The sequence below is a fragment of the Erigeron canadensis genome, chromosome 1 (genome assembly GCF_010389155.1).
Source record: "Erigeron canadensis isolate Cc75 chromosome 1, C_canadensis_v1, whole genome shotgun sequence".
Lineage (NCBI taxonomy): Eukaryota > Viridiplantae > Streptophyta > Magnoliopsida > Asterales > Asteraceae > Erigeron > Erigeron canadensis.
The window spans coordinates 12297443-12318103 of NC_057761.1; positions in this window are offsets into that span (position 1 = coordinate 12297443).

Below are 20661 nucleotides of genomic sequence, written 5' to 3' on the forward strand. Positions count from 1 at the left end.
ACTGTAAATTCGAATTGTCTGTATCTTGTCCTAAAAGTGGTTTTTGGTATGTCGTCCTCATGTACACGTAATTGGTGATACCCTGAACGTAAGTCAATCTTTGAGAAACACTTTGCACTTTGGAGCTGGTCGAATAGATCATCAATCCTAGGAAGGGGATAACGATTTTTCACTGTTAATATACTCAGCTCACGATAGTCGATACACATACAAAATGAACCATCCTTCTCTTTGACGAAAAAAACACGTGCTCTCCATGGTGACTGACTAGGTCTAATAAATCCCTTGTCTTTAAGTTCTTTTAGTTGCACGACCAACTCTTGTAATTCAGTCATTGGTAGTCTATAAGGGGATTTTTGCTACAGGAACTGTGTTAGGAACAAGGCTAATACAAGAATCAAATTGTCGAGATGGAGGTAAGCCGGGTACGTAGATCATCAGGGAAAACATCCTGATAGTCACGAACGACGGGACATCAGTCAAGTTAACCTCTTTAACAGACGCACTCATGACATGCCCCTCAAAAGGCTCAAACCACTCACACTGAACTTCTAGTATCTCGCCATTAGGTAGGAATAAGAAAGTGGGTTATAAAGAAAAACCTTAGCGTTGATATCTCATAGAGCATGATAAAGATAAAGAAATGGTAAAAGTTATGACCTTTTGGAACTTAATCTTCTGAATCAAAAGTTAAAAAGGGAATTATATTAATTTTTGCAGTACATAGTATCGTCGCATCGACCAATGACATCCAGTCCATATCAACAATAACGTCAAAACTCCCCTTTTGAGAAGGTACTAAGTCAATAAAGAAAGCATAGTCATTAAGAACTAATGTGCAAGAATGAATGACACGGTCTAGTCTGACTAGCTCTCAGTTAACCCTTTGTACATCAAATATATACGTAAGACTCGGTCTAGTATTCAATAGCAAAACAAAACTAGTCGTGACAAAACTATAATCGGCTCTCGAGTCAAAGAATAGTAGCATAAAGATCATTCAGAAGAAAGTCTCTGTAGCACAATCGAATCGTTACGAGTCTTTGTTACATTTAGTACGTAAGTACGACTTCTAGCAGCTTGAACTTGATCGCCTCTTATTTTGATGGGTCCGACAATCTGTAGCTGATTAAGATGAACTTCCGCTTGACCTGTCGTACAACACACTACAGCAACTCATCAGCCTTAGCCTCTGATCTCAATATTGTCGCTCCCAGAATACGCGGATGAACAAGAACCATAATCGACTTAACCCAAGGGATCAACAAAGATACTTCTCGATGCCTTTGCTCTCGGATTAACCAATCGTGAAACCATCCTTGACAACTCATTCAAACATGTAGCGTAACGAACATGATCAGCACCAATCATCTTATACTCCAAAAGTTCTCGATATAATCTTTTCAGTTCAATTGCCTTGTAGAACTTTCTCGCCAACAACTCCTTAAAATTTTAACATGACATCGCTTTGGCCACTACTTTGCTTCTGGCTCAACATTGACCATTCCTCCAAGATAACACATCCAAGGTAAAGAAATTGCCCTATAACTGAACCTTTGACCAGGTGTACACTCACTAATGTCAATCACAGCTTCCGTCTATCAAATCATTGAATAAATATGCCTGCTCCACCTCTGCCACATAATCTTGCATGCCACTTACGATTTTGTAAGTACATTTCCTATACGAATTCTCTCATCAGCATCTTCATACTATTCACTAGTCTCTTCATTCACTGCTTCCTCATACTGTGCATTCTCAGCTTCATTATAAGTCGTCCCTTCATTCGTCGCATTTCGTGTCAGGACAGCATTGATGACTTGAGTAATTGCGGCAATCGTCTCCGTTTGCAGTAGCTCTCATCTCACCGTTATTCCGCACACGTTAGTATATCTTTGGAACGTTATTCGCAAAGAAACACTCGAAAATGTCATTGCCTATGTCACATGTTACACTCAGCAAGCTCTCTCTTCTTATAGTCTAAGGGATGCTATCTAAACTTAAACTACTCATGCAGTCCATGTCAATGCAATACATATATACATATATATATACTACTAATATATAATCCTATATCACAGTTAAAATGTGGTCCGAATCTAACACCTACATCCGTTGCACTAGCGGTGTATGTATACAGAGTGTACCAGCGGCTAACCCTCCACACCCCTAGTACATCTAATGCAAGGTCGGATCACGGTACTGGTATACTCTCTAGTTATTGGCTCGGTATGTATACAGGGTGAACCAGCAGCTAACCCTCCACCTAACCAACACCCATTAAGCAGACCAGGGTTGCTACCACACTCTCACTACAAGTGCAATCCGTGATGTCAATAACTGTCATAAAGCATGGCGATAATCATAGAACAGTTGATCAGGCTTTTCTATGATTATCGCTATGCGATACTAGTTAGCGCCATCACTTCATCTTGCTCTAATAAGTCACAATAACACTAAAAGCACACAGTCCCCACAAGTACACAGTCATAGTCAAGATAAGCACAGAGATAATAAGTCTCAATAGAACTTGAACTCAAAATATAAGTGACCTTAGCACGTCTAGAATGCATCTATAATTCCTATCGTAAATGCTATACGGGGTTCTTAGGTTATAGTCTAGGCTTTTCCACCTAATTCTCTACAACCACGGCTCTGATACCATTTTGTAACACCCCATCATTGGCGGAAACATGAGGTGTCATGAAAAGTACAGCACGATATGGAATTACGTAGATACTGCTAAATGAATCAGAATATAGTAAATGTTTCCTAAAAAACATGAGTTCAAGGTCAAAACAATGCTAAAATAGCTTATTACAACCATGTCCATAGAGAAATAATCCAAGGCATGTAGCCTTAAAGTCTGGCAATAAATAAAGGAGCACTAATCTCCGAAGGTCAAGCCTAGCATAGTAGTCTTTATCCCTGCTTAGCCTGAATACCTGAAAAGTATACTAAAATGTGTCAACACAAAGGTTGGTGAGTTCGTAGGTTTTAGTTAAAAAGTCTAGTCAAAGAAATAAGTCTTATGTCGATTCTTTAGAAACATAAAACGTAGATGTTCAATATATAGTTAGCAGAGCTACGCCATAGTCCAAGTACTCAAAGTGTGGCCTTACGGTACCTGCCTTAGATAATGATATGTGGCCCTACAGTTCAACAAATTGCCTTGGTGGCCTTACAGTTAAATAACTTGCCTTAATATAAGTCTCCAATACACACAATAAGTACGTCTCAATAAGCATAATCATTAAGCACATAATCACACATACAAACAAAAACAAGCACGTCACATGGCATCAGTAACTCTATAAGAACCAGCTTTATATTGAACATAAATAAATATCGATAAACTATTTTAAAAAGTAGGAGTATACTTTCCACCCCAAAGCACGTAAAAAAAAGGGGCTACGAAACTCACCTGAAAAGTGTTATGAAAGTATAACGGACAAGCACGACAAGCACAATCAAAGTGCACGACAATCAACACCTTCCAATAATACATGACAAGTCACAATGAAAGTCTTTGTTCTTAAGTCTTAGCCTATTAGAAATGCCTTTAAGTCCATATGTTTTTATTTTACTTTTAATACGACGTTTGTTAAAATTTACGAGACTCGAATAAACCAAACAAGAGTCTGAATTTGACACCAATGACATTTCCTAAGTTTAAAATGAATTATTTTATCAATACAACCTGATTGGAAATCATTACATAGCCCAAAATAAGTTTTACTCGAATTTAATCAAAACTAGACGAAACCAGAGATTTTTACCGAAAAGCTTACGAAACTGAAACGAGTAGAGGATGAGCTCAACCTTATGGTTGAACTCGACCAACTAAAGCCCAAATATATTGTTTTAAAATCTTTTAATCATACATTAGCCAATTGGTCCAAAACTACATCTTTTGAGAAAACTAGTCAAGTTTATGAACCGAATAAGCGCGTATGGACACGAAAGGCTAATGAAATCAACTATATGAGTAGGGAAGTGGTTGGAATCGACCATGACAGGTGTAGCTTGACCTGGACAGATGTCAAAATGATTATTTTCTAACTCTTAAAGGTCCGAGAGTTAAAACAAGTCATTTCGGGTAAAACTAGGAACCTTACGAGCCGTTTAAGCGAAAAAAGTCAACAGAGGGTCAACCTAGACCACCAGAGGTCGAGCTTGACCAGGTAGAGGTCGAGCTAGACCTGCCTAGGTCGAGCTAGACCAGCCTAGGTCGAGCTAGGCCTGGACGGGGTCGGATTCATACGCGATTTAAGCAAAAATGAACAATTTTGACGCGATTTTGTTAAAATAACGAGATCTAAGGCTAGCCAATTCATACCCATGAGTCTTGATTGCACAAAAGTGTCACAAATCAGTACAAAAAGGGTGAAGTTTGACCGATTTCATACATCATGTGATCGACAATTGCACAACCTTAATCTTGGATACGGAATCGACTAGTTTTAGAGTCTTTTAGCCAAGTAAAGGATATCTTCAATTTTTGTAGTTGCACAAAATCCAAATTACATGAGTGCATAATGCATTAAATCAAAGCCTTAATCAAGGTTCAATTCGTTTCTTACACACAATTGTAACTGAAATTGCACAATCAACAATCAAACACATGATTCGCTTAGCTTTTGATAAGAACCGAAAGAGTAAACATATATATACATATAAAAACGAATTGGAGGGATTAAGAACAGAACTTACACAAGTTTTTGATGAAGAGAATGATAATATTCACTTGTTTCTTGATCAAATATTGAAGCCTTGATTGATTGAAAGCATTTAGAACCGAAATCGAGAGAATGATTTAAGAGAGGATTTGAAAGACAAACTCTTTTCTCTTCTTGTCTATGAAATCTGGATTTTTGTGATGAAAAAGTGTTTTTCAAAGATAACCTTAGAGAGAAATCTTATGTGTGTAAAACCTTTTTGATGGAATGAAAGAATAAACTATATATAGGCATGAATATGTTGGAATTCAACCATGGTCGAACTCAACCAGGTCTAACTCGACCAAGTCGACCTCAACCAGGTCGAGCTCGACCCATATCTGAAAACTAGACTCTTTTACGAAATCGTGGCCGCTTGAATCGTCAAAAACGGAGTTACGGTTTGAAAGTTATGACCAAAACAAAATCAATACGTTTTTCTGTTGTCGACTCGTTTAATTAATTAAAACGACGCCATATACGGCAAAGGTAAATGATATCCATTGATTCGCTTAATGTTTTGAAAGTTCATTTTAACTTTATTTGGCATTTCTATGAGGCAACTAGTCTTCCTCAATCATTTGCTCCAAGTCTTAAAAAGTTAAAGGCACTAGTACTCAATAAACATGTCTTGTCTTATTCATACTCTAATCCATATAGCCACACGTCTAAAGACTTAAATTGATAGTTAATGACCTTCTACAAACGGAAAAGTATAGTCAGACGAACGCTCAGGTGACAGTTGTCACAAATACCGATGAGGTATTTGATTATTTGGAAGAATTTGTTCAATTGAATGAATTTGTGTATCTGCCCAAAGATGAAACAAGATGGCAAGAAGATTATGAGACTTCAGAAGAGAATGAAACAACGGAAGCTTATGATTTCTTGGAAAATGAATCTCATACCAAACCTCCTGAAAGCCAAAAATATCAAGAGATACAGGATTCATTTCAAATCCTGAACACTGATGCATTGGAGGAGCTACATGTGTCTCTTCTTCAATCTGACTTGTAACATCCCGAACTCTATTATTCATTTTGTTGACTTTGACCATTAGTTGACTTTGAAGACGTTAGTTGCTTAAATGCTTAGGTAACTAACTGTAAAAGTGATGCTTTAATGAGTTATTAATAGTCATAATAAGCTATTTTAGTTGTTGGTTAGTTATTAGAGTGCTCGTTCAGTTGTTTGAGTTCCCGGTTTATTAGTTTGAGCCCTAACGGTCGTTAAATTTAAAATAGGGGCACTTTAGTAATTTGGCATTAAGGGTGGACGGTTTTTAGGGGGTGTTTGGTATTGCGATTACAAAACAAAATCTGCGTTTTCAAAATAGATTATGCGTTTTCAAAACTGCGTTTTGAAAAAGGATGTAGGTACATGCTACTCCAAAACTGAGTTTTCATAGCCAATAATCACTTTTCCATACAAACACTTTTTTAGATTATTTGCGTTTAACAAATGCAATAATCAGATAATCACTTTACAACGCAATCACAAACACCCTCTAAGGGGATTATGAAGCCCTAATCCTTCAAGGTGTGCCTCCCTTCATCTCTTAGGCTTAAATTTCTTTGATTTGGGTAAATTCGGAGTGATTAAACGCTATTATATCGAATCTTTGATCATCTTTAAGGTAAGGATTGTAATCCCTACTGATATTTTTATCATATTAATCTATTCAATTCATTCATATTGGGTCTTAATCAATTGAATACGTTTTGTTGTTAGAATCAATGATTTCGGGTCGATTCGGAGCGATCTAAGGCTTGATTTCGATTCCATATTCATCCATTAAGGTATAAGATCGAAATATTTGTTCAATATAATTATTTTTCATTCTGATAATTTGTTCATACCTGGGTTTCTTGATTGGTGGTTGATTAAATACGTTTTATTTATATAAACGGTGATTTTGGGTCATTCGGTAACCTTTATTTCAAACGATTGGGCTGTGGTGATTCCCTACATGTATGAACGTCATATTGATGGTATTTTGATGATAACATGTGTTTAATATGAGTGTCTCACCTGGTCTTGATCATAGATGGTTGTTTTTTATTGAATTCACTTGTTTTCGTAGATTCGGTGACCTAATATGTTAATCGTTGACCCGCAAATCAATTGGGGGATACTTGATGATTTCATTGCATCAATCGACCCTTAATCTACTGTATTTTGATGTTCAAAAGTCGTGGTTGAGGTGTTGATTACGTTTGATGTTTGAATTGCTTGAAAACAATGGTTTTGTAGAGCTGAAATTTCATTTGTTTTGACAAAAACATAGCTTGTTCATTAAAAATCTACAGAAGTCGAACCTTACATTTTTGATAAGGTCTATGTGTCTCCTAAGTTCGTCTAGAAGAAAGTTTTCTCTGATTTTGCTTTGTAATCGTCTGAAAACACTGATTTATAAAAGTGGTCAGATTCGAGACGAGTTCAACAAGTCAATCTTCAAAATTTCATAGAAAATTAACGAATAATCGTATTGGGATGATTCCAATGGCTATGGTTAGATACAAGAGCTATATTTACTGTGTCATTACAGTTTGTTGATTGTTTGGGTAATGATTTGTGTAAAATGTGGTTATTGATAGACCCGTAATGCTGAATTCGTCTAGATTTTGTAGAGAAGTTGTTTATGTGAGCTAATGGTGTTTCGAAGCTATTCTAATCATAGTCACTAAATAATAAGTGTTTTTTTATGTCTATTACTTATATGTTGATCAAATGTTCGGTCTAGGTTGTTTGGAACACATACCAAGCACGGTAATACATTGTTTGTTGACTAAGAAGCTCCGAGAGGTTAGATAACTTACTTTTGACACACGAGGGACACAACAAAACATAGATTTGATGATAACTTCCCCTTTTATGATGTTTTAACTATCTCATGCGTATACTGGACACGGGATATTTATGGAAGGGGGGGGTTACTTGAGGACATTTAATGCATGATTATGTATTTATGCTTGTGATAAATGGTTTGTTGTGTGATAGTTGTTTGTTGTTGGCTTATACACATAGTACACTAGAACTATTTAAATTGCCATGTCACGAAGCACGTTAAGGGCCCTAATAATGTAACGAGGATTTATCGTGTATTAACGTGGAATTTATAGTGTATTTAAGTCTCGAGCACAACGTGGAAAAGTGTTAAGCATAACCCACATTAGTCCAATGGACTCTTGTGTACGTGGATCACTCGGGGTCAATGTACCTGCTTCCTGTGTGACTCAATCATCGTGGAAAGAGTATACTGTGTGGAGTGATTGACCACCATACGTGGGGAAATGGTTTGCTCATGGATTTGGTTATGCCTATCCATAACGACGCTGATGGATCCCCGAAAGGTTACCCATCATGTCGGGTGTGAGGTTCTTGTAAGGTCATATGACTGTCTACACACAAATCTTAATTGTTGACTACATTGGCATAACTTTATGTGGATATCGTGGAACATGGAAATTGTGTTGTAACGTGGAATAATAAGGATTTCTAGGCACTTTATAGGATTATATATCCTTATGATGTTGTTTACGTGGAACTGTGTAATTGTGTCTATACATATGTGTGAGATATATTCTCTATTAAAATGTATTAATTGGCAATCCTTGTTTTGTACTAACATGTTCTCTTACTCGGCTTTTAAGCTGACACTTGCGTTTTGTGGAAAAAAAATAATGTTGTGCCCTCAGGTTAGGACTTAAAGCTGATTGGTAGATGGTGAGATGAACTTGTGGAGCTTGAGCATTGTGGTTTTAGTTACCCATAGTTGCGTTTATCTCATAGACATTTTTATTTAGCCATTTAGTCATATTTATGTTGGTTATCTTTTAAGTTGATTGTGGATTTCATTTGAGTTATTGTGACGATATTGTAAGTAACACCTTTTGAAACATTTATTTTGTTTTATTGATTCCGTTAGGAATCAAATGAGATTTTTAAACGTCGCTTCTGCAATTTGTTAACGGTGTATGTTTAAAGTTGAAAAATTTTTGAAATCCACATTTTTATAAAGTAGGGTGTTACAAGTTGGTATGAGAGTAGTAGCTTAAGTGAACCATTGGCCATAGGTGTTGGTCTTGGACTTAAACTAGTTGTAAGTTGTGAATTTATGCTTTGGTAATTGTATTTTGGCTTTAGAAAGATTGTTTTTAGGACGGGTTGGATTGAGTGCGAGAGTAGGGTTAAGGCTTTTATGTATATGTTGTTTATATGCATAACCGTGTTGTTTTGTCTTATTTTTCTTACTTCTCGTTGTATCCATCGATAGATCTTTTGGTGTTTTTGGTAGACGATTCCTTATGAGAATTTGTACTAATTTCCCCTATATTGATTTTGATAAGTGTTGAATCGGGAATAATGAGCAATAAACAGTAAACAAAATTGTTTATTGAAACTTGATGTTGTGTGTATAAAATTAGTAGTGGTAAATGAAGTTGATTGTTGTGACATGAGTTGTGGTCACTGTTGTCGAGTCCATTGAATTAGTGACAATAACCCGCTAGAGATGAAGTGTAGGATTGTTGATACATGAGTAGATTTAAGAAATTCACAGAGGCAGAGGTACATTTGGTGATACACAAGTAGGGTAATGGACATACATGTGAAAGGATACAATTACAATTATGGCCCAGAACGTAATTGCAAATGTATCATGACACGAGTGTGTTTGTGCCAATGCTTGTGTTGACTGGTATAAGATGCAATTAGGTTGGTCAAAAGTGCGTAGTTATTGCTATGCAAATTGAGGCAAACCTTAAGCTTAGTTGCAATGGTGTTTATTGTGAGTATGTAAGATACGTGACCAGGGGCTGGTTGATACTTATTTGAAGTGTGATAAAGTGTTGAGGCCTATCTATAATCCTGCCAGAGGTAGTGTTAGTTGTACATGTGGAATGCAAGTGTGATGAATTAATAACTGATGGTAACTTGCATCAATTCATGGTGAAGTGAAAGGAATTCTAGCTAGGTTTTATTGATGAGGTTTTCTTACCCAACAAAATTAATCCCAAAATGAAGAGATAACCAATAGTCATCTTACACTTAATCGTGGGGAAAGTTATGTGCTTCTGTTATGTGTGTTGAGATTAGGTGTCCATCTATTATGTGCTTGTGTTGCTTCTTCTAACCGGTTTTGATGTTGTAGTTAGTGTGGATTTGATGTCGAAAATGACGTTGTCTTTCTGTATTCTAAGGAAAGTTATGTGGTTTTGATTGTGATGAGGGCAACTTTTAGATTATTTCTTAGGTGAAAGTTCTTAAGTATATTCGACAAAAGATTGATTATTCATAATCTATGTGAATTGTGGCGTTCTTAATGACTTTTCTAGTCTTCCTAATAGAGAAGTGGTGTTTTGTGTAGATTGTATTCTTAGTGCCTTTCTTGTTTCTTAAGTTCCTTATTCCCCGCACCGACTAAGATGAAGGAGTTAATGACCCGAATTTAACAGTCTTTTAATATTGGTTTCATTCATTTGAGTTCCTCATTTGGGGACCCTTTGTCTTCATTGTGAAAGAGAATACTAAGGCAAGATTGCTCTTGGATTAGATGTGAGCATTATGAGTTGCTTTTGATTTGATGAACTTTGTATGACGCCCTTCCTACCTTATGTCATTGTGGTTTATTCTAGTTAAGGGATGTAGTGAGCACTTAAGAATGATTCTTAAGGTTCTGGGAGAGAGAGAGAGAGAGAGAGAGAGAGAAGCTATATGTCGGATTCTGCTGGAGTGAATTCTGGTTTAATTTAGTCCATTTCCTTGGGCATGTCATTACCATGGTGGTTGAAGCTTGTTTACCTGAAACTAAGGCTGTGGGGAGTTGAGAGGTACATATGTCACCAACTGAGATTAAATCTTTTCGGGATGTAGTTGGTTATTAATTGAGGTTCATTCGGGACTTCTAACGTATTGTTAAAACTATGATTGGGCTAGAAAAGAAAAGGGTTAAGATTCTTATAGTGATGCTTTTAGAACAAGTTTGGGTTGCGTTTCGATGATGAGGGGTAAAGTAGTTGCTTATGTTCCACATCATGCATCATCATGAGAAGACTTTTACGATCGTGATTTAGAGCTTGTTGTTATGGTTTTTAGTCTTAAGTGATGGAGAAATTATGTGTAAGGAACCATGTGCACTCGGTACACTAGTCCTAAGAGATGTTTTAGCCAGGAAGGCATATATGTGAGATGGAGACGTCGGGTGAAATCGATGACAACTTGTGACTATGAGGCAAAAGCTTATGTAGTTATTGATGCTTTGAGTTGGAAAAGGACAAGTTTTTACGTGCTGATTGTTTTTCGTGGTTAATGAGGTAAAATTGGGTTACTTGATTGTATCAAGTCAGCCCAAAGTGATGCGTGATTTGATATCATGTTGCTTATGAGGGTTGGAAGTTCTAAGCAAGACTAAGTGGTGATCAATAGTGTTGAGTGTCAGACATTTAATGATGTCTCGTGAATGTCAGACTACTTTAATGATGACCTACCTTCCAAGATGTGGTTAGACTTGTTGAAAAGTTACGATCTATAATCAAGTTAGGATTGAGCATTGAATTCTTAATAGTACCTGTTGTAATTGGAGATCGAGAGTAGAGACGGGAACATGATATTAAGGATTATGTAACAAAATTATCTAAATCGTTAATTTTAATGATATGATATTCTTTAGTAGGCAGATTGACCGATAGTATTTATTCCTTGGCTACATGTAAGACAACACCATTGGATGAATTGGCTAAGACTTATGCTGATAAGATTGTGTCGGGACATGGAATTCTGTTATCGGTTGTGTCAGATTGGGACCATTGGTTATCTTTTGAATCCTTATAGAGTTTGGAGTGGGAGTTGGGTACTAAAATTCATTTAAGTACAACTATCTTCCTCAAACCGGTGAAAAGAGTAAGAGAATCATTTACACATTTGAAGATACGTTGAGGTTATGCGTAATTGAGGAGAGTGGCACGTGATACTTCCAATTACCTTTGATCGAGTTCGCTGATAAGCAAAAGAGGCATGTTACTATTACTTGAAGTAATATTGTTATGTGGAGAATGTCGCTTACACGACCATTGCTTGGAAGGGTAAGAGCGAAGAGTGAGTTTTTTTTCGTTCAACCTTTTTAGATCTCTAAACGGGTCAATAAGAGGCATATAAATTGGATCTGGCTACATAGTAGATGGTAGTAATAAAACTTTTCATGTTATTTTAAAGGGTATTTAGCGGAAGAGGTGATCTTAGTTTTGTGGAATACGTAAGTATTCATCTGAAAAGAGAACGGTGGATGGTTGTGATTCGTTTCCGGAAATAGAAGAAGTTTCATTAGCAAATTGCACTTGTGTTGGTCAAATGGAGGTACAATAAGAGAGAGAGAGAGAGAGAGCATAAAGTAGGAAACAAATTCGGTAATGAGGGATGATCTCACATTTATTTGTTGCTTAGTAGATTCTGGGGACAGAATCTTTCTAAGGATGAGGTAATTGTAACATCCCGAACTCTATTATTCATTTTGTTGACTTAGACCGTTAGTTGACTATGAGGACGTTAATTGCTTAAATGCTTAGGTAACCAACTGTAAAAACTTGGATGGTAAATGTGATGCTTTAATTAGTTATTAATAGTCATAATAAGTTATTTTAGTTGTTGGTTAGTTATTAGAGTGCTCGTTCTGTCGTTTGAGTTCCCGGTTCGTTAGTTTGAGCCCTAACGGTCATTAAATTTAAAATAGGGGCACTTTAGTAATTTGGCATTAAGGGTGGACGGTTTTTAGTGGATTATGAAGCCCTAATCCTTCATTTGCTCCAGGGATTAGTGTGTGTTTTCAAGGTGTGCCTCCCTTCATCTCTTAGGCTTATATTTCTTTGATTTAGGGTGAATTCGGAGTGATTAAATGCTATTATATCAAATCTTTGATCATCTTTAAGGTAAGGATTGTAATCCCTAATGATATTTTGATCATATTAATCTATTCAATTCGTTCATATTCGGTCTTAATTAATTGAATACGTTTTGTTGTTTGAATCAATGATTTCGGGTCGATTCAGAGCGATCTAAGGCTTGATTTCGATTCCATATTCATCCATTAAGGTATAAGATCGGAATATTTGTTCAATATAGTTATTTTTCATTCTGATAATTCGTTCATACCTGGGTTTCTTGATTGGTGGTTGATTAAATACGTTTTATTGATATAAACGGTGATTTTGGGTCATTCGGTAACCTTTATATCAATCGATTGGGCTGTGGTGATTCCCTACAGGTATGAACGTCATATTGATGGTATTTTGATGATAACATGTGTTTAATATGAGTGTCACACCTGGTCTTGATCATAGATGTTTTGTTATTGAATTCACTCGTTTTCGTAGATTCAGTGACCTAATATGTTAACCGTTGACCTGCAAATCAATCGGGAGATACTTGATGATTTCATTGCATCAATAGACCCTTAATCTACTGTATTTTGATGTTCAAAAGTCGTGGTTGAGGTGTTGATTACGTTTGATGATTAAATTGCTTGAAAACAAGGGTTTTCTAGAGCTGAAATTTTATTTGTTTTGAAAAAATCATAACTTGTTCATTATAAATCTACAGAAGTCGAACCTTACATTTTTGAAAAGTTCTATGTGTCTCCTAAGTTCGTCTAGAAGAAAGTTTTCTCTGATTTTGCTTCGTAATTGTCCGAAAACACTGATTTATAAAAGTATCAGATTCGAGACGAGTTCAACAAGTCAATCTTCAAAAATTCATAGAAAATTAACGAAGAATCGTATTGAGATGATTCCAATGGCTATAGTTAGATACAAGAGCTATATTGACTGTGTCGTAACAGTTTGTTAATTGTTTGGGTAATGATTTGTGTAAAATGTGGTTATTGATAGACCCGTAATGCTGAATTCCTCTAGATTTTGTAGAGAAGTTGTTTATGTGAGCTAATGGTGTTTCGAAGCTATTTTAATCATAATCACTAAATAATAAGTGTTTTTTTATGTCTATTACTTATATGTTGATCAAATGTTCGGTCTAGGTTGTTTGGAACACATACCAAGCACGGTAATACATTGTTTGTTGACTAAGAAGCTCCGAGAGGTTAGATAAGTTATTTTTGACACACGAGGGACACAACAAAACATAGATTTGATGATAACTTCCCCTTTTATGATGTTTTAACTGTCTCATGCGTATGTTGGGTACGGGATATTTATGGGAGGGTTACTTGAGGACATTTTATGCATGATTATGTATCTATGCTTGTGATAAATGGTTTGTTGTGTGATAGTTGTTTGTTGTTGGCTTGTACACATAGTACACTAGAACTATTTAAGTTGCCATGTCACGAAGCACGTTAAGGGCCCTAATAATTTAATGAGGATTTATCGTGTATTAAAGTGGAATTTATAGTGTGTTTAAGTCTCGAGCACAACGTGGAAAAGTGTTAAGCTTAACCCACATTAGTCCAATGGACTCTTGTGAACGTGGATCACTCGGAGGCAATGTACATGCTTCCCGTGTGACTCAATCATCGTGGAAAGAGTATACCGGGTGGAGTGATTGACCACCATATGTGCGGAAACGGTTTGCTCATGGATTTGGTTATGCCTATCCATAACAACGCCGATGGACCCCGAAAGGTTACCCATCATGTCGGGTATGAGGTTCCTGTAAGGTCATATGACCGCCTACACACAAATCTTAAATGTTGACTACATTGGCATAACTATATGTGGATATCGTGGAACGTGGAAATTGTGTTGTAACGTGGAATAATAAGGATTGCTAGACACTTTATAGGATTATATATCCTTATGATGTTGTTTACGTGGAACTGTGTAATTGTGCCTATACATATGTGTGAGATATATTCTTTATTAAAATGTTTTAATTGGAAATTCTTGTTTTGTACTAATCTGTTCTCTTACTCGGCTTTTAAGCTGACACTTGCGTTTTGTGGAAAAAAAAAACAATGTTGTGCCCTCAGGGTAGGACTTGAAGCTGATTGGTAGATGGTGAGATGAGTAGCTACTTGTGGAGCTTGAGGATTGTGTTTATAGTTACCTATAGTTGCATTTATCTCATAGACATTTTTATTTAGCTGTTTGGCTATATTTATGTTGGTTGTCTTTTCAGTGGATTGTGGATTTCATTTGAGTTATTGTGACGATACTGTAAGTAACACCTTTTGAAACATTTATTTTGTTTTATTAATTCCGTTATGAATCAAATGAGATTTTTAAACGTCGCCTCCGCAATTTGTTAACGGTGTATTTTTAAAGTTGAAAAAATTTTGAAATCCACATTTTTATAAAGTAGGGTGTTACATGACTTTGGTGAAGTGATAATGGAAGAGTTAAGCCTTGAAAAAGAATTTATGGAACTGGGCGATGGTGTAAGTAAGATAGCAACACAAGAACCAAAATTCCATTCACAACCTTTCATGGGAGCTGCTTTGAAAAAAGATGATTATCAGTCAACTCCTTCGGAACCAAATGAACTATTAATCATTAGCGATGGGCCAGTGCTTGAAGTTGTTGACTTGGAGATTGGTTCCTCTTTTCTTGATCAGGTATATGATGTTTCTTATGATGATACAAATTTTTCTAACTTTATCTTGCAGGACTTGGAAGATAAATTCGAAAATACCTTGGATGAAGAGGAAGTGATAGGTCCGATCAGGATGATTAAGCTTGTGAAAACCATAACAGATGTATACATTGTTAGGTCGAAAATCGACTAAGTATGATGTGACTAAATATATACATTGTTAAGTCGAAAATCGACTAAGTATGATTTTGTTCAAAATAGTTGAAGTTCAGTGAAGGAAGCTTGCTCAGGATTCTGAAGTCATTCAGAATAAAGCTCACTGAAGCTTCACTTCAGTTTCAGAATCAACCAACACTAAAGACATTCAGACTGAAGTCAAAGACTAAAGACTGAAGAAGAAGATCCTCTTAGAAGCAGAGCTCAGAGAAGATCTTATCTGAAGAAGAAACTGAAGAGGCTCAGTGTAAAAGTATTTACAACACTTTTACACTGATTACGAAGAAGTCTTTTTGCAGGCTTTAAACTACCTTTACCCGGTTAATACCTTTATACCTAGGATTGGGATAGTTTTAGCAAAAGGTTGGGAATAAAGTATGTCAAGTCACATCAAAGAAACTTACATACTTTACCTTAAACAAACATGTTATGGATTTGTCCAATAAATCCATAAATGCACCCAACCATATTTGTACGGCATTTGCCATGTCATCAAGACATGTTTGCCTATAAATATAAGACTTCTCACACTTGCAAAAATGCTTGAAACTTTGGCATTTGCAACGTGTGTTATTTACTCTAAGTATTCTTACGAGTAAATCCTCGTTGATAGATCATTTGTATTTCTAGGTTGTTTAGATATTTTCACAAGTGTGATTATCTTTGTTCCACAACAACCTTTGTATATTGTTTATAGCAATAAATAAAATACTTGGAAAAATACATCTTGACTCATTGCCATAATACTTGATTATATTTAGTATTTATATAGTGTCAAGCAATTGTTCTTAATTATCTTACTTGTTCATATCCATCATCTGGATCGTGATTCTTAACTAGTCTTCATCTAGATTAGAATCACTTGTCAGTCGGGTTATTTGATATAATTGTCATTATTATTATACTCGTATTATATCTTGTACTTGATTGACATCTTGTGTAGGTGGACTCACATACATATTTCCCATGTGATTTTTAGGCTATTTTATACTTAATTATAAGTCATTCGTATGTATATTCGATGCTTTATGGTATGTGTAAGTGATTTCCGGTTATAGCACGCGAGAAGGATAAAAATGGCGAAAAATGACTTAAAGATGGATCAAGTGAAGTTTGTGAATGACCCGGATGAAAGTTGTGGTGAAAGAGAATGATAAATTGAAGAAATCATGATAAAGTGAGCTTAACTCCCGTTACAATTTGTAACCCCCATTAGAAGATCAAGATGGAGAACCTCCGTCAGTTACTAACAGCCATTAGGAGCTGTCATGCCCATTATACCTTAGCCACTGTAACGGCCATTAGAGAAGTTAATGACCATTAAGACCTGAAGGACGGATGGTGTGAAGAAAGAAGCTGACGGGCGTTATATACTTAACGGGCATTAGACGTGAGGGAGCCTTGTAACGGCCATTACACATGACTAACGGCCGTTAGTCGCTGGTTATTTAATAAATACTTCCTTTGGACGGGTTTTGAACACTTTTAACTACTTGAAAACCCTAGGATGATCTCCAACCGTTTTTGAGCCTTTTGAAAGAGGTTTTTCACCTGAATCATCATCTTTGAAGATCAAGAACACCTTTGGATTTGCTACATCATTTATCTTTCGATTTCTTGTATTCGGTACATCATGAATTCATTTATTATGATTTGTTAATTCGTTTCAATAGTGATTAGCTAATCACTTCATCATCCATCTTGATGGAGTAAGACAATATGTAAAGATTGCACACTTTTATCAATCCAATGTTAATTTCATTTAACGTTATATCGTAATCTTACATGTTTCTTCCTTATAAATTGTCTTGAATTGATTGGTAATTTATATGTGTCTTTAATGGTAATTATTGATTTCAAATATTTTATTTTAATTGTTTAGGTACAAACGAATTGGATCTATGACGGGTACGGTAAATAATCATTCAAAGATAATAGGAATAAATGTGTTAACGGTTGGGTACAATTGGTAGGTATAATTGTTATTTTAATAACCAAAACCATTGCTGAATTAGCAAAGTTATAAATGATGTCTTGGGGTACCGGTCTTTGTAATGGAACTAGTTTAAGCAAGAGAGTCGAATGATGTCATTAACTTGTCGGGTACGGGGTTGGTGCTTTGTTTGAGTCTCGGTTATATAGTAGTTGTAGTCACTACCTGTGAGTGTGTTGTAGTCAGTTTTCTAGTAGTTCGTGTTTATAAATTTTATTACTCGATTTCACACATCAGGGCTTCATGATATACCTATACAGAGCTCTAGCTCTATATGTGAATCTGCTACTTAAAGATGCTTTCTGCCAGGTTTACAGAGCTCACCTCCATCAGGATTACGGAGCTCACCTCCGTCAGAATGGACCACCTCAGTCAGAATTACGGAGCTCATCCACGTTTCCATATCTTTTACTATTATAATATATTTATTATATGGCATGTAAACCCCATTAACATGTCTATCATATTTCATATCTGTTCCTAAAAACACTAGGGTATCCCCTAAAAACCCTAAAACCCTAGCTTATTCCCTAAAATAAGTTTCTCTTAAAAATAGAGGCCTCCCCCATGAATGAAGGCAAGTTCTTTCCACCCCGAGATACAAAGCCTCATTCCCTCGAACACCTAACATGGCCAGCTCCTATTCAGAGTCGTCTCCACCGCCAACACAAACACCTCCGATCTTGGGGCGTTTACTTTTCAAAGCTTTACACTAAATTACACCAATTGGGAATCGCTAACTAATCGGTTAAAACCCCCTCCTTGTTCCTGATCGAAGGTCTGTGCGATTATTTGATCAAACATCAGTCTTCTTTCTTCCGACTTTAGTCTTCAACTTCAGTGAGAATATCTTCAGTGGAATGATCTTGACTGCAGTGATGTCCAGTGAACTAATCTGGTAGAATCTAGATTCCTGAACAAGTAAATAGTTCACTGGCCTTCTCATAATTTCTGAACAAATTTTCAGTAGGCTCTAGTCTTCAAGTCTGGAGCGAGTCCAGTAAAACTGAACCTAACAAAAAACACATTGCGTTTGATTTTAAATCACATTGTGTTTTTGATAGCACGTGAAAATCAGAAAATTGTTCCTACGCACCGTGATGTGAATTTAACACAATGTTTTTTCTATTTTGTCCATTTTTCTAGTTTTCACAAAATTTTTAGTTTTCAAATGATCACAACCTATATATATATAACACCCGTCATTTTAAAATCTGGATTTTCAAAAACTTTTGCCTAACAGCGTTTAGAAATGCGAAAAACAGAGTCATTAAAACATAACTAACCCTTAACGGATAGTTCTTTTATAAAAGTGGTGTTATAACATGCATATCATTAAAATAGTATAAGATAATCCAGATTTGGCACCAACATAAATGTCAACATAAACAATACATAAGTCATATTAAAAGTAGCTAATTATCATTAACGCTAACATAAATGACTAAGCGGGGAAACTAATATGTCCTCTTCATAGTAACTACCCGCCTCACCAAGCTAAGTCTTTCACTACCTCAACCTGCTTAACCTGTGGGAACAACGTTTTTCGAAAGAGCAAGTGTTAGCTTTAAAAGCTAAGTAAAATAACATGGGTTTAAGAAATCATTTGCCAATTCTTTATATATCAACAAAAACATTCCATATTGTTAATATCACATAATCGTCAAAGCACATGTCATATTACATTAAAGTTATCACCTAGACAACATAAAACATAACACATTAGGATTCATCATATTCCTAACTGTGCCTATTCTTTCATACTTTACTTTCTTTACTTTACTTTTTTTTTCTTTACTTTTCTTTTGCCTAGACGTAGGCTATGTAACATAAGCCACATATACTTAGGGATGTGGGGTTGTGTGTAGGCGGTCATACGACCTTACATTGGATCCTCACACCCGACTTGATGGGTAGACCTTACGGTGGTCCATCGTCATCGTTAAGGAAAGACAAAGTCAATCCAACTAAGTATACCGTTTGAACTTTGCGCATGTAGTGGTTAGTTACTCCACCCGGATACACTAAAACATAACTATGCCACGAGGAGGTATCTAGATTCCCACGCCACGTGACCATGTACACACTAGCTCCGAAGAACTAGCATGGGTTAAGCTTAACAGAAGACTTTACATATGCTCGAGACTTCTTTATTATATTAGCTTAGGCTACACTTTCACCTAAACTAATCACATGTATCTTTCTTTTCTTTATATTAGCTTAGGCTAAACTTTCACCTAAACTAATCACATACATCTTTCTTTACTTTAGGACCCTTAATCGTGCACGTGTCATGGGAAACCTATAGAAGTCTAGTGACTAGGTGTTCAAGCCATGTAATCAATCATAGAACATATATGCATCAACATATCATCATCACATATTAACATCACATCGTCATATCACTTTATTTTTATATCAACATATCATTCATATCAACTTATCGTTATAACATAACATCATATCATCATGTCATATAAGCATCATATCATCTTAAAGTGATAGTAACATATCGTCATATCATTTCATAAGCATAACATCATAGCAATGCGTCATCATATCATCAATTGCATTATAGCATCATACGTTTATATTATCATAGCATCTTATCGTATTATCAACATATACATTTCAGCTTATCATCAGGGCCGGCCATGAGCAGACTGGGCGACAACTCTGAGCAACAAATAATGATGGGTAAAAAATTTTGGGGTTCATCAAAACTAAATCTAAAAATGTTTCAAGATCTATAGTAGTTATTATACATATTTTGGATGACCAATATAATTAAACAATGTTTTATAATGAATGCTAGTTATGGTGAAGTTGAAAAAACGAAAACGAACCTTGAGTTTATGTTTTAATGGAGTTTTTTGAGGTGAATGTTCTTGAAGAAGACAATATAGTACATTTTTTTCCTAATTTATTATATGAACCCTTATAACAATCTAAATCTTTTATATTACTCCCTGAACTATGTGAAACTTTTACTTTTTTTTTTTTTTTTATGAAGCTCGTCTTTGACAATTTGACTAGCCCATGTTTCCAATATTTTAGGTTTTCTTTTTTTCCTTACCAGTTTGCCTTTTAAACAAAGTTTTTGATAGCGTAAATACTCAAGACTCTTGTTAACGTTTTAGTATATGCTTAAAAAATTATAATTTAAAAGACTCAGATGTTTGATAATTAAAAAGT